The sequence below is a fragment of the Emys orbicularis genome, chromosome 15 (assembly GCF_028017835.1).
Source record: "Emys orbicularis isolate rEmyOrb1 chromosome 15, rEmyOrb1.hap1, whole genome shotgun sequence".
In the NCBI taxonomy this organism is placed as follows: domain Eukaryota; kingdom Metazoa; phylum Chordata; order Testudines; family Emydidae; genus Emys; species Emys orbicularis.
Genome location: NC_088697.1, coordinates 8,218,856 through 8,232,408, shown reverse-complemented (window position 1 = coordinate 8,232,408; position 13,553 = coordinate 8,218,856).

Sequence of the window (13,553 nt, the reverse complement as noted above, 5' to 3'; positions counted from 1 at the left end):
AACAATGAGGGACAGGAGCTGTCTCTTCCACAGGACTTATTGGTCAAGCCAATATGGCAGTAAGAGAGTGAGGCAGGGCAGCCCTCGGAGATGGTGCCAGAGGGGACAGGGACTGGGGACGAAAGCTCCTCTGCACAGCTGAGCGAGGGCAGTACTGGGGAAGGGGCATCTGTGAAAGTGTCCATGTGCAGTGGGGCAGGGATTTGGGGGCACTGGAGGAGGGGCTTGATGTTCAGTGCCTTGGAGCAGCTGGACTTGGACATGGTGGGGGTCAGGAAATGCACATTCATGACTTTAGGGCAGATTGATGGGCAAAGGGTGATTGGAGGAAGGACCCGTCTTTCTGGTCCTCCAGGCCAGGGAAGAACGATGGGGTTGGAGTCTTGTTGTTCACATTCACAGTGCAAGTACATAAGGTGGTGGAGCTCTGACTAGGGAAGCTAATTACTGGTGGACTTTGTGCTCCGTGTGATACCAGTCAGCTCTGTGTTCTTGGGGAACCAGGGCGGAGTATCCAGCCTGTCTGACTCATGAAAGACACCCCTCCCCCCCCCCCCCCCCCCCCGAGCCTCTGCTTAAACCAAAACCTATCAGAGAAAAGACTTGCAGAGAGCAATGAAGGGCGCTGGGAGACACACCTCGACCCCTCCTGACAAGGGTGACAAGATTAAGAAATCTCCATTAGCATACAAAATGGAGAGCAGAGACAACTCACCTAGCCTCATCTGCATGAGAGATGGGAATGGGAGACATCTCAATTTGCATACAGATTGGAGAACCGTACTGAACTCTGGGACCAGAAAAGCAGGGAAGCACTGCATCATGGGAATCTCTGCTCCAGATGCTAATGAACCTACGCTTGCCCACACCCAGCTCAGCAGTTATCAGACCAATTCTAGTAAGGAATCCTTGACTGATATCCAAACTACTGAAGCAGCCTAGTTGGACTGTGAGCTCCCTGGAAGAAAACACACCCATAGCTAGGAGTGATCAGCTCCTATTGTCTAGCCTAAAGAAACCCCTTGAGTCATCAGTTTACCCATAAACAAATCTAGTATTCTCCCTTGGACCATTGCATTTTCTCTACAAAAATCCTTACTCACCCTCCAGTCAGTTTTCTGATGCTTAGATCCAAACTATGCATCAGTTCCACTGGGACTCCATCTTCTCCTGACTGATCGTGCTGGGGACTCTGCCTGTCTCCTGCCCTCAGGATCCTGAGCTACCATCATCACCTGGGAATCCCGACCAGTTCAAGCTTCAGGGAGTGGTGAGATCCCCCCTCTTTCTCTCTCTCTCTCTCTCTCTGTTTTCCTTTCTACCTTAGGTATTAACCTTTAATAATGTATGTTATGTTGGTTTAGCCCTCCTTGTGTAGTTATCACTGTTATTCAATAAATAACTTTTATGGTTAAAATCTGGTTGATTCTCTCTCTAGTTGAACTCTACTCTTTTGTGTTTTTAGCTTCCCCCAGTCACTCTACAGCAACGCTTCTTGTACCTAAGCTAACGATCCCTGCAGCGCCCAAAATACTGTGGGGTTTGCTCATCAAGTAGGTTACTGCCAGTACAATTGTGATGTGAGAGTGGGGATAGGGATGTGTTGAATCTGGGTAACAGCTTGAAAGTGCTGCTTGACCCAGTCCATGGAGCCCAGGGGCATATAAGGGGGGGCACCTTGAAAGTGCCGCTTCATACAGCCCAGTGAATCCAAAGACATATAAGGAGTCAGCTTGACAGTGCTGATTGACTCGGTCCGCTCAGACTTGCTCTGTTAATGTGTGTGTGGGTGTGGGTGTGTTCATCCAGTTCTGGGGTTAGAGAAACCCAGCCCTAGAGAACCTAGGTCCTGCAGGAGAGCTCCATTTGGAGGGGACTTGCAAACGGGAGAAGTAGAGCTCCATATAAAAACACAAGTGACACAAGCAGTACATTGATAGAATTACAGAATCCCCCCCCCCCCCCCGCCAGAAGAGTAACCCGAATAAATGAGCATATACTAAAGTAACAGGCAAATCTGGTAACACGTGGCACTGGTTACCGCTATATTAGTGTTTATGGTCCCCAGTTAAGGTGTGAAAGGAAAGATCAATGGAAGGAACTGGATCCCTTCCTCTGGACCTCATGGTGTTTGGTGTTGGGGGATTTTAATTGTGTCAGCCGGCCTGAGGACCACTGGTCCTGTTTTCCCGACCGTCAGAGCAAACGTTTTTACAATGAGCACTCTCTGGCGCAGGTCTGTAGCGAGGTCGGCTTAGAGGACGTGTTTCTCCGTAGTGGAACCAGTGGAGGGCGGGCGGTAGCCTCCTATTCTTCTGACCCGAGCTCACACCAGCCACAGATGGGGTACACCTTTCTGTGGGGACAGGCCAGGAGTCGCATTGACTGGATTTATGTGAAGGAGAGCACATCGACAGCCCAGTGCAGGGTGGTGCCAATGGACTGTTTAGATCACGCAGCTCTCACCGTGTGCTCAATGTGGGCAATTCCCTGACCCACGGCAGAGGATATTGGAAGATGAACCTCCAGAGCTTGCAAGATAAAAGGACAGGGCTGTGAGGCCTAGTGCTGTTGGCAGAACGGGAAAGCATCAGAGGGTTCTATGGCAACCAGGGGGTTGGTGGGAGTCAGTGAGGGAGGAGTTGGCGGCTTTGTTCCAGTGTTCGGGCAAACACCACAACATTAAAGAAACCAACGGTGCCAAGTCCTGCAGCGTCGCCTGTGGGATTTCCACAAGAGCATCCAGGCAGGGGAGCCAGTCAGTGTGTGACTGTACGACCGGATCAAGTGACAGCTGGCTGAGTTCTGGGAGATGAGGCTACAGCTGGCCGATATGAACAGGACCACCGAGTGAAGGGAAGGGTGGCCTCCCCTGACATTTTTGAGGCTTGCAGGGAATGGAGACAAAGCAGGGGGATGCAGGGACTCAGGGCAGGACCCATGGATCCGGTAGAGCAGGACTATAGTCGCTGAAGGAGGAGAGAGAGTCCTGTGAGAGGAAGCCACTGGTGGGAAGCAATAAGTGCAGAGTGCAAATCAGCCAACTGAGAGTCACAGTGGTCCAGAAAAAGAAAGAGCAGCAGGTCCCATGACAATCTTAGTGGGACCTCCTAGAAATATGTTGGTTTGCTGCAAAGCCTTGGAGCTCAATGTACTTGGCTATCCTGTCTCTGGGTGAACCAGGATGATTTTTTCCCTCCTGCTGGGTGACTGATGCCCACTGGAGATAGGTCTTTGGTCCAGCTGGTTCAACAGGATGGCTGCTATAGGTTGGGGTCCTAGAACTTAACAGTCTGGCTAGAGATTCCTGCGGGTTGACCTGATGATTGTGTTTCTCACTGCTTCACCTGATGTCCACAACTTTGGTCCCTGTACCTTCACCCGCCACGCTTTTCCTCTTGCCCACATGGCATTTAAAGGAAGCAGTGCCAGGGCCAGGCTTAATAGCCAGGACTAGGCAGGAGGGAGGAAGAGTCCCAGGCTGAAGCCCAGAACACCTTTCCTCCTCTTGGCATCTAGAGCAGAGGCGGCTGGTGCTGACAGCTCCAAGGGAAGGCTTATAAGCCACACAGCAATTGAGCGCAGGGCAAGAGGAGGGGAGGACCATGCTTATGCGTGGCCAGCAGACAGCTACAAAGACACCCAGCTAGCCTGCTCCCTGCCATGCCAAACACCCACTGAAATCCACCTGCAGGCCAGCATGCGGGGCAGCTGCTGATGCTCTGTGGCCAACATCAGAAGACAGTAGGAAAGCAGGGCCAGCCCCCCTAGTGGGGCCTCTGACCGTTCCCACTCACGATGCTCACTTTTGCAGTGGGACAGGAGATTTTACCCCAAGAGGCTTTCCCCCAGCTGGCAAGAAGTGGAGAAACACCCAGGCTCCCAAGGCGCTATTTAGCAAGTCCCCTCAAGCACAGGGACAGGCGCACACTTGGAAGAGGGAAACTGCTCCACACGCTAGCCCGGGCAGCCGCCCATTTTCTTTGGCAAATCAGGAATGGCAAAGGCTAGACTGGAAGCACCTGGGGCTCATGCCCCAGCCTTTGTGATGCCCAACCCCCAACTCCTTCCCAGGGCTCTAGCTGAAGCCCGAGCATTGGCCTGAGCAGCCAAGAAGAAGTTACAGCCCTGAGGGGAGCAGGACTTTCAGCACAACAGGAAAACTGCACAAGCACAACCACAAAGGGACTTGAACCCTTAATCTCCTGGTTCGAAGTCAGACGCCTTATCCATTAGGCCACATAAGAAAAGCTCTTCCCAGCACTTCATTGGAAAAGGCAGACACTGCGTTTCTCAGGTCATCTACTGAGGGGGCCGAGACTCTCTGGGCACAAGAAGTAGAGTTCCCAGTGAGATGTGAGACTTAATTCTATGGAGCCCCACGCCCCAATCCCCTGCCCCAGCCCTGAGCCCTCCCACACCCGGAGCCCCTTCCTGCACCCCAAACAGCTCATCTCTAGCCCCAGCCCAGAGCCTGCACCCCCAGGCCAGAGGCCTGACACCTTCTTGCACCCCAATTCCCTGCCCCAACCCTGAGCCCCCTCCCACACCCCAAACCCCTCATCCCCAGCTCCGCTGGGTCATGGGCATCAACAATTTTCTTCAGCTGGGTCGCCAGAAAAAAAGTTTGAAAACCGCTGGCCTAAGGAATGTGGGTGAAGTCCTGAGGCTGAGACCTGAATGAAAAACAATTGGCTTTACGATGTTAAATGTGTTTCATGTCCACCAAGTAGGAGATAATTATGTTGCTGTCAATAACATAATTTTTGGTTCCCAACTCTAAGCTGAAACCTGTCCCATGCATCTTGGTCTTTTTTCTTCTTCAAACGCTTTGTCACCAACTGTGTCTGCGTTCTAAAGCCTTGTTGCTGCGAACCATGCCCAAGGAGGGAGCGGCAGCATCTCTCAGTACCACTGAATGTGCTTCCCTCTGCTCAATGTGCAGTGTGACTATTGCCAGCCTCAGGAGAGGGGTTCTCTGAGAAGGCCAGTGCCTGTCCCTCAGCAGCAATGTGTCCACTCTGCAGCACAGTCACTGGCTAGGGAGGCACCTTCAGCCTGGTAACGCCTTGCAGAGGGGTTGATGTAATTCCACTTCCCTTTCCCTACCCGGGGCAGGATTCCTCTCCACCTTTTCTAATGATCAACGATATTTCAAAGCACACCCCTCATTCTGCCCAGAGCATCACGTTCTCTCTGCTCCTGCCGGCCAGATGGTCCATTCCATTTGTGACATCACCAGAATCTCCACGGTGGTGTCAGACTAACTCAATAAGATTCCACTCCAGGACCAAGGAGACAGAGAAGCTTCCTCCAGCCCCAAGGGTTGGTCACAAGAGCAGAAGGGAAGAGAGGACACATCAGAGATCACATCACAGCCACAGGACTTGGGGCCAGTTCCAGGTACACACTGTTACAAAGTCCCCAGGAGCTTTACATCTCTAGAGCCTGAAGTATGTGAGAGGTGTGTTAATGAGCTGCTGTCATTGTGTGTCTAAGTCCCACTTTTGGGTGCCCTCCTCTCCTAGCACAGGGCCTCTGGGTGGCACAGAGGGCACGAATAGCCCATCCACAGCGACTTGAATTCAGAGCAAGGTAAGTACTTAACCCGCCGTTCAGCAAGGTACTTCAATACAGGCTCAACTTTAAGCAAGTTCTTAAACCCTGTTGGCTGCAACAGGACTCAAGCACCTGTAAGTGCTTTGCTGAATGCAGGGGGATGACTCCATGCTTAACTCCCTTGCTGAACTAGGGCCTGTAGCGGGGCGGTGACCCCGCTCCGGTTAAGAAAGGGTAAAAGCAGCCCTTGGAGAGGGCTGGGGCAAAAGGCTGAGCTGATTGGGAAGACAGCCACAGCTGTGGCCACACCCCAATCAGGGCTCAGCTGGCCCTGATAAGAGGGCAGTGGGCCAGGAGCTATTCAGTCTCTCTCTGCCTGGCTGCTTAGGAGCTCATAGGGTCCCTAGAGTGGAGCAGGACTGGGGGAAGGCCAGAGGAGCTGGGGAGCTCTGGCCTGGAAACCCCCCACGCTGCAGGCCTTGTTAAAGGCCCAGAAGGGTACTGGGGTTGCAGAGGGCAGCACAGGGGTAGGCCAAGGCAGCAGGTCCAAACCCCCCTTGCCTGTGATGAGTGGCCTTTACAGACTGCCGTCTGCCACAGTGAGCGGGGGCTAGATGGTGACTGGCAGTAGCCACTGAGGTGAGGTGGGGATAGAGGTTTGGGGGTTCCCCTGAGTGGGGAAACCCAGATTTGGGGGCTGCTGCAGTGGGCAGAACCCCTGGGTAAAGGGCACTGGGGTCCAGGAGGGACACCGGGGCCAGCGGGAAGCGGGACACCGGCCTGCAGAGGGTGCTCCGGAGCTGGTGAAGAGCTAATTCCCAGGACACCAGCAGGAGGCGCCGCAGGGGTGAGTCCTGCCCCGTGACAGGGTCTTACTGAATAACTTGGAGTCAAGGCTGATTCCCCGCTCTGGCACTTCGAGTGCAGAAGTCGGGGGCCTGCAAGGATTCTAAAAATTAATAGTGGCCACTCCAGGCTGGTATTAAACTCCCAAGGTTACAACTTCTCTCTGACCTTGGATGGGTTGATGCTGCCACCACCCAAGTGCAGAACCCCTTTGAGAGCCCAGGAAGGTGCACTTGGGAATTCCTTCCTGGGGGGAACCCTCAAGCCCTTTCACACACACCCCTCCGGGGAGGAGCTGAGAAAGGGGGGGGGGAAAGGAAATTAGCTGTTGCCACCAGCTAATTAAACAACATGTGCACAAACCTCTTAGGACACAAAAATCCAATCCTGTTCTTTAAAAAGGTAAATGTTATTAAAAATAAAAAGGAAAAACTTACATCTGGAACTTAGGCTTTTGCTATATTTTAAACATGCAATTCCAAAAATCAAGCACCCAAAATAGCTTTCTTGGGGGTGCAACTTAAAGGTTACAAGCAAACAAAAGTATCTGGGGTTAGCCCAGAGGAGATCCACAAGCCAAAATAAAAAATAAACCTGATTGTGTTGAACTAAACATTCCCTATCCAAATAATTTTTTCTACGTATGGAAGAAGAATTTTCATACCTGGTTCAAGCCTTACACAGCATTGCTGCTCCGTCCCTACAGCCCGGAGAACTACAGACAAAGGGAAAGTTTCTTTCCCAATTTTAAAAAGTTCTACCTTCCCATTGGCTCTTTTGGTCAGGTGCACACTTCCTTTCCCTTTACCTGTGGGCTTGTTAATCCTTTACAGGTAAAGTAAGTAGAGAACAGACCAAGAGGGATTTTATAGCTAACTGGCTGGCTGGGTGTCCATCAAAGGGAGCTACTCCCCCCTCCCCATCCTTCATGGATCACAGAGTGGAAGGTGACATTTCTGGGGGATTGTTCTCAAGATCCAGGACTTGGTGTTCAAACATCTCCCAGCTTCCTCAGTAAAAATAAGACCAAGGTTTCATTGCAATATACAGGGTGAAAGTAGTTTTCCACTCAGGGTGGGACTTGAACCCACAATTCCTGGCTTAGAAAGCCAATGCCTTATCCATTAAGCCACTGAAGTGCAATTAAAATTGAAACAGAAATTCCCTCTCATAATTGCACATTCCTCAAATTTGCTTGGAAGCCAAATAGCCTCGTTATGCACCTTACAGAAATGTCTGCATCCCCTGGCAGCGAGGCAACTGGGCAGGTCCCTGACAGAGCTGAGCATCACTTTTCTGCCAGCCATCTTTAGAGAAGAACCCCACCCTAGAGTCCCCCCTCCCTCCATCAGCACCTCCACGTCTGTGGCTCTGAGTGGCAGTAGGATGATTGGGGGCGAATCCAGGGCTGGAAGGGGGTAAGGTCAGCCTGTAAGGAGTAACCAGGTGGAGCAGACCCAGGGGGAGGCTGTGGGCTGCTGGTCGGTTGTTGGGATCAGAGCTCTAGATCAAAGCTGCACAGCGACCTGACACCCAGGGTTATAAGGCCGACATAGTGACCCCCTTACTGGCCTTGGTGAACCCCAAACCCTTGTTACTAAGGGCATTGAGGAGTCTCTGTCCCTTAATAACTTCTGGGAGCTCCCCAGCAGGCTGCGGGCGTCAGCAGCCGCCCAGTGGCGTAGCCAGCTTCTAAGAGGAGGGGGAGCAAACATAAAAAAGGCGCCACCCCTTGGCTCCTCCTCCGGCCGCTCCGCGCCTCCCCCCTTGGCACCTCCTCCAGCCGCAGCGCCCCCCATGGCTCCTCCAGCCCTGCCGTGCCACCCCCGTGGCCCCCCCTTGCTCCTCTGGCCGCGATGCTGCGCCCCCCCGCTCCTCCGGCCGGGCCCGCTGCCCCCCCATGGCTGCTGGCCGCCCCCCTCGCTCCTCCGGCCGCTTTTGGAAAGGCGCCGCTTATGGAACATGTGCTGAGAGGAAGCGGCTGCTTCCCCTGCACTCCGCTAGCTACGCTACTGCGCAGGTTAGACTCTTGGTGCTGTGCCAGCCACCCCCTTGTTTGAAGGCCCAGTGTAAGAAGAAGGAGGCCCGGTGCTGGCAGAAGAGGGTTTTGATTAATCGACCTGTGTGTTATGGGCCCAGCACGTTTCCACTGTGTCACTCTGCTGGTTCTTCAGCCACAGCCTCCAGCATCCACACTAGCGCCTTGTGAGCTCTAGTGCTGGCAGGCAGAAGCGCAGGCTGCTAGGCAGCAGCCTTGGTAACAGCAGACTTCTCTCTTTATGTGTCTCTGTGGTGTAATGGGTCAGTGTGTTTAGCTATTAACTAAAAGGATAGTGGTTCAACCCCCCCCCCCCCCTTCCTGGGACAGTGATAAGCTTGTGTTGCTTTCTTACTCTTCAAGACTTTCTGGGAGCCTCAAAACCCTCCCTCTTGGCCTCAGGAGGTTCAGCTGGTGGCCCGAAGAGGAGCTGGATGCGACTCAGAAACCCATCTCCCAGCAGCCGTGCTGGAGGCTCAGGCTTAATCCTCAAAGCCGAACGCAAAACCTTCAGCCAGGCACGTTTCGCTCCCTTCCTGCCTCCGCCCAAGGGAGAAACGGATGAGACACGCTGGCTGGAAGATGCTTCCCTGTAAGCTGCTATGATGTTATTAATATGAACTGGGACCGTATAGATCATTGTTGCCACCACAATATATAGTTATATAGTTGCAGCAAAGATTGTACAAAGGTTATCGTGTGAGGTGTCGATGACAAGGTTATGATTTGCTGGTTATAATTACACTAGCTGTATGTGTGGCCCATTTCTGTACGTGAAGTTATGAATATGGGCTATGTACTTGTATCTCAAATGTATTTGATTCCAAGTAGCCTCAGTGATGCATTTGGTCAGCTTCTTGAGAAAGGACTATTCTCAGTAAGTGCCCAATCAAGAAACACTTAACTGACAATGGCCTTTGAGAGACGCCAATCCACATCTGAGCTTTCCTGGGAACCTTCAAACATACATGTAAACAATGGCGCCGGCCTGCAAACTGAGTCATGCATGGACATGTGACTTGCCCATGTGACTCCAGACTCCATCTTGCTGCTGTGATTTTCCTAGGTCAGTCCAAGGACCAATCCTATTCAACTTATTCATAAATGATCTGGAGAAAGGGGTAAACAGTGAGGTGACAAAGTTCGCAGACGATACTAAACTGCTCAAGTTAGTTAGGACCAAAGCAGACTGTGAAGAACTTCAAAAAGATCTCACAAAACTAAGTGATTGGGCAACAAAATGGCAAATGAAATTTAATGTGGATAAATGTAAAGTAATGCACGTTGGAAAAACATAACCCCAACTATACATACAATATGATGGGGGCTAATTTAGCTACAACTAATCAGGAAAGAGATCTTGGAGTCATCGTGGATAGTTCTCTGAAGACGTCCACAGAGTGTGCAGCGTGAGTCAAAAAAGCAAACAGGATGTTAGGAATTATTAAAAAAGGGATAGAGAATAAGATGGAGAATATCTTATTGCCCTTATATAAACCCATGGGACGCCCACGTCTTGAATACTGCGTACAGATGTGGTTTCCTCATCTCAAAAAAGATATACTGGCATTAGCAAAGGTTCAGAGAAGGGCAACTGATTAGGGGTTTGGAACGGGTCCCATATGAGGAGAGATTAAAGAGGTTAGGACTTTTCAGCTTGGAAAAGAGGAGACTAAGGGGGGATATGATAGAGGTATATAAAAGCATGAGTGGTGTGGAGAAAGTGAATAAGGAAAAGTTATTTACTTGTTCCCCTAATATAAGAACTAGGGGCCACCAAATGAAATTAATGGGCAGCAGGTTAAAAACAAATAAAAGAATGTTCTTCTTCACACAGTGCACAGTCAACCTGTGGAACTCCTTGCCTGAGGAGGTTGTGAAGGCTAGGACTAGAAAAGGGTTTAAAAGAGAACTAGATAAACTCATGGAGGTTAAGTCCATTAATGGCTATTAGCCAGGATGGGTAAGGAATGGTGTCCCTAGCCTCTGTTTGTCAGAGGGTGGAGATGGATGGCAGGAGAGAGATCACTTGATCATTACCTGTTAGGTTCACTCCCTCTGGGGCACCTGGCATTGGCCACTGTTGGATGACAGGATACTGGGCTAGATGGACCTTTGGTCTGACCCAGTCTGGCCGTTCTTATGTTCTTTCACAGTCTTATTATTAGTGAGACATGGAAAAAATCTAAGGGAATATTAAATTAGAAATAAATAACGAGAGAGAAAGGAGGGCAAATTTTTAGGACATTCTCCTGAAGAAGAGATCTGTGTGTAGCTCAGAAATGTCTCTCTCTCACCAACTGAAGTGGGTCCAATAAAATATATTACCTCACCCACCTTATCTTTCTAAATGCAAAGCAATGCACATTGGAGAGAAAAACTAGAGCTACTTTTAAACGTTATTGGGTGGTAAATTAACTATCAAGGGAAGAAATTGGTCTAAAAAGAAACATTTGATAATGAGAGAAAACCACCCAGATCTGAAGAGAATTTATATTAAGTGGGGAGGAGGCAGAAGCAGGGGCGGGCAGGTGACTGGCAGCTGGGGGGAGCAGTAGCCAGGACTGTGTAACCTTGGGCTGGACAGTCTCCACTGGGGACCTTTTCCTCCTGCCCCCTTCCTCGCCTTGTTGCCGGCAGAGAATGGCCATCCCAGCCCACCCCAGAGGCAGCTGTGTCTCAGGGCTCGGCAAGCTGCACCCATTAAGCCCCTTCTCATTTGGGGAATGATTCAGGACAATTTCCCAAAGAAAGGAAGAAAATTTGCTGCAGGTCAAACGGGTGGGTAAATATCCCAAATCTGAGACTGTTAAATGAACATTGGAGAATTAAAGAGAAAATGGGGCAAAATCTGAAAAGGAGACTAGACAAAGTGTCAATAATCGCTCCATCAGCACCGACCCTCCATGGAGCCGTTGCTGCTTTTACACCTGAGAGGAGACTTCCTGTCTCTGACTCCTGCCCACGGGGCCATGGTAGGACGTGGTGACCCAGGGAAGCTGACTTGAGGCTGATGCAAGGTAAGCGAAGCCGAACCAGCCTCCCAGGGTACGGGGTCGGAAGCTGGTACGGAGGGAGGGCCTCGGTTCCCCTACATCAGTGGTTCTTAACCTGGGGGTATGCAGAGATCTTCCAGGGGGTCCATCAACGCATCTAGATAATTGCCCCGTTTTACCACAGGCTACAGAAAAAGCACCAGCGATGTCCGTACGAACTGACATCCCCGCACAGAGAGTGAGTTGTACACAGGGCTCCATGCCCCAGGCACTGACAGGGGAGTGTGGGGCTCACACCCCAGGGTGTATTGGATAATTCTCGGGTACAAGGTAACGGTCCCCCGCCAGGCGCAGTCCCAGGGTGCGGAGACACGCGGCTGTTTCCAGATCAGACACTCGGGGCCTGCAAGTGACCCGCTGCCGAGGGCCGCCCAGAGGATTCAGGGGGCCTGGGGCAAAGCAATTTCGGGGGCCCCTTCCATAAAAAAAAGTTGCAATACTATAGTAACATGTATTTGGAAATGTAAAAAATAACCAGTGAAATACATTCAAAAATTAATTTGTAATAATTTGAAAATATACGAAATACATTATTTACAAACATTAAATGCTGTAATGGTATGTATACATCTGCAATTACATCATGGGCTGTTGCTGGGTGATGGTGATGGTTGCTGCCAATGGGCTGTCGCTGCCTGGGGGTGGTGATGCTGTTGCCCAGAGCTGGGTGGGGAGCTGGGCTCTGGGTTGGGGGGTGCCCAGCTCACAGGGGCTGGGCTCAGGGCTGTGGATAGACAGGATCAGGGGGGTGTCCGGCTCAGAGGGGCTGGGCTCGAAGCTGGGGGTCAGGGCTGTGGGGGATGGGGTCAGGGTGCTGCCTGGCCCCGGCCCCTTACCATGCCGCTTACCCCCTCTCCCGGAGCCTCAGCGCGCCGCGTCCAGGAGCGACCCAGGACAGCGCTGCAGCGGCGTGGTGTCTCCAGCTGGGCCTGAGTTCCCGCCGCTCGGCCGCAGCTCGCAGCCCTGCCCCCTTACCAGCTGAGGCACCGGGGGATGGGGGAAGACGGAGGCCGGGGGAGCCTCCGACATACTCGTGGGGGCCCCTGCGGGGCCCGGGGCAAATTGCCCCACTTGCCCCCCCGGGCGGCCCTGCCGCTGCCCGACACCAGCCCCTGGACTCTCCCCTTGGGCAGGAGACCCCCCAACCCCTCCCCCACTCTACCCCCCACTCCCCTCCCAGAGCTCGGGGGTGAACCCAGGAGTCCTGGCTCCCAGCCCTGCCCCTCCCCCACTCTACACCCAGCCCCCACTCCCCTCCCAGAGCTGGGGGGAGAACCCAGGAGTCCGGGCTCCCAGCCCCGCCCACCCCCATATTTCCATATGGCTCCATCCAACAGCCCCCCGGAGTGGGGCACCGGGGCCGGCCAGTGGCCCGGGGCGGGGAGAGACAAGGCCGAGGGAGAAGCGGGCAGAGGAAGGGGCGCTGGGGGGCGCCGCGCTGCGGGGGGGGGACGGACAGGCCGAGACCCTGGGACACGAGAGTTCGCGTCAGGAGCCGGAGCGGGGAGAGGGGCGGGGCCGAGGGGTTCTCTGGGGGGCGGGGATGACAAGTTGGGGGGGAGGTGTCAGGTTGACCCAGGGACCCGCCCTTACCTGGGCTCGAGAGGACGGAAGCGCTCCGGGGCAGGTTGGGAGTTGTAGTTCCTGGCTCGTCTAAGAGCGGAAGTGATGTCAAAGCTGCTCAGACAACGCCCCCCTCCAGGTGCACACTGGGAAGCGTAGTTCTCTCTCTCACACGCGGCCTTCTCTGGGAGGAGGGGCCGTATGCTCGTCACTTCGCCGCACCCGTCCACGCTCCCTGATTGGCGGAGACAGCGCGGGACAGAGGCTCCGCGCGTGGCGTCAGGCCCCGGTTCCCTCGGCCCGAGGCTTCGCTGTCCCCGCCTATCCCGGGCGCGCGCTGCTGCCGTTGGGATTCGAATCCCGCTCGCGGCGCTGCTGGGGGAGGGGGGATCCCGGGGCGAGGCGCGGGAGGCCGGGGCCGGTCACGGAGCGAGGAGGCGGAGGCGGGACGGTGAGTGGTGGCTCCACACGGGCCGGGACTCAGACACCCA